The sequence below is a fragment of the Lutra lutra genome, chromosome 3, assembly GCF_902655055.1.
Source record: "Lutra lutra chromosome 3, mLutLut1.2, whole genome shotgun sequence".
NCBI classification, from domain to species: Eukaryota; Metazoa; Chordata; class Mammalia; order Carnivora; family Mustelidae; genus Lutra; species Lutra lutra.
The window spans coordinates 105,826,827-105,828,862 of record NC_062280.1 but is presented as its reverse complement, the minus strand read 5'-3'; the positions used below and the strand labels follow the sequence as shown (position 1 = coordinate 105,828,862).

Here is a 2,036-nt window from a genome sequence, read left to right as displayed (position 1 = left end):
AGGCTCAGTCTCACGACCCTGACATGAGCTGAGCTGAAAGCAAGTGTCCAATGTGTAACCGACTGAGCCACCCAGGCGCATGGAGAGGAAAACTTTTAAAGAAACAAACCAAAAAAATTCCCCCAAAGCTCTACTGTTGATACTTTGGAGAGATAAAAGAAGATATTGCATCCATGCTGTAAGAATGACATGCTCTGAAAAGGGAGCCCTCAGTAAAGACAACAAAAGAAAGAGAACACAGAATTTAAAAAAGAAAATAAAAAGCTTGACTACATGGGAGGAGAGAGGATATAGAGGAAGAACATAAGGACTAGTCCAGGGGCCCCAAAATATGAATAAAAAGAATTTCAGGAATAGAGGATAGAGAAAATGGACGGGAGGAAACTGCCAATCAAATAATTCAAGAAAATTCCCCTGAATGGAAAGAAAGGAATCTGCAGCCCGACACGCCCTGTCAAGGACGGGGCACGATGGGAAATGCACACCCAGCAAGGCAGACACACGGGATAAAGATAAAGGGAAGCCACTTCCGCCCCGAAATCAGAACGTCAGAACGTCTGGGCGGAAGTGGCTCGGGCACGTGGAATTGGGAATCAGAGCTGTTTTGGATTTCCCAACAGAAACACTGGAAAGCTAGAGCCTTAGCCTTAGAGTATGGCTTTCAAAACTTCGAAGGAAAAGGATTTCCAACAGTATTTGTTACTATTGCTACATGACAAAACTTAATGGCTTAAAACAATGCACGTTATTCTTTCACAGTTTCTGAGGGTCAGGAATTCAGGAGGTACTTAGCTGGGTCGTTCTGGCTCAGGATCATTCTTCAGTTTGTGTCCAGTTGCAGGACAGAGTCACAGACATCTCAGGGTTCAGCTAGAGCAAAAGAATTTCCTTCCAAGCTCGGTGATGTGGTTGTTGACTCTGGGCGGAAGGTCCTTGCTACAGAGACTGCTCCGTGCAGTGCTCATGTTGTGATTCTCCCAAATCCAACAGATTGGGAGAGCCCAAGATAGTTGGTTATAATCTTTGCGCAGGGGCCATGCTAATCTTCTCTGTATCGTTCCAATTTTAGTATATGTGCTGCCGAAGCGAGCACAATAGTTGGTTATAATCTTATCTGGGAAGTGATGTTACCTCCCTTCCAGACTCTGACCACTCCAGTTCTGCTGAACGACACAATAGAGTCACATTCTGGTCCTCACGGGAGCATGTCCTGCTGCAGCCTATGACATGCTGGAGAGTAGTGGAGGAAATGGGAAGCCTTCTCATTTTGTCGGTGGCCACCTCTCACAGCCTCTTCAACTCGGCAGCCTTGGCAGCCTCGCATTTTACTGTGTGCAGACGTCCCTTCCAGTCCTGCTCCCTATCCCGACTCACTCAGGAAGTGAGGCACTGGGAATTTATGATGAACCTCACATTCCAGTGAAGCCCAGAGGACAGAGCCAAGAAATGGGACAATACCTGGGCCTCCCCACTGTCCGAAACCTTGGTGTTTGTAGGGCACAGGGATGGTTGGGTGCAGGAATAATAGAATGCAAAGAGATTCCTGGAGCTCATCTGTTCTTTCACTCACTCTTCATTTTTGGTTCACCTGCTGGGTGGTGGTTTCATGAACTGATAAGAAAATTCAGATATAGTGTACTGATTGCTTATTGCTCTTCTAACAAATTATCACAAAGCTAATGGCTTAAAACAACACAAATTTGTTCCTACAGTTCTGAAGGTCAGAAGTCCAAAATGAGTCTCACTGAGCTAAAATTAGTGTTGGCAAGTCTGCATTCCTTCTAGAGACTCTTGGGAAAATCCTTTTCCTGGTCTTTTCCAGCTTCCAGAAGTTGTCTGTGTTCCTTTGGCTTTTGGTCCCATCATCCATCTTCAGAGTCGGGAATGTCAGGCTGAGTCCTTAACGTGCTGTCCTCTCCAGCTCTCTCTCTCTCTTCTTCTCCCTTTAACACTTAGGAGAACCCCTGTGATTACAGTAGGGCCACCCAGATAATCTGGGGTGATCTTCCCGTCTGAAGGTCAGCTGATTAACAACC

General features: G+C 46.0%; 1 non-coding gene across 1 annotated transcript; it reads right to left on the bottom strand.

The window, feature by feature from the left end:
• Positions 1-985: 985 nt before the first annotated feature.
• LOC125096582 (U6 spliceosomal RNA) lies at positions 986-1,093 on the bottom strand. Its single transcript, XR_007126263.1, has one exon. It is a non-coding gene; the product is annotated as a U6 spliceosomal RNA (small nuclear RNA).
• Between the last annotated feature and the right edge of the window lie 943 nt (positions 1,094-2,036).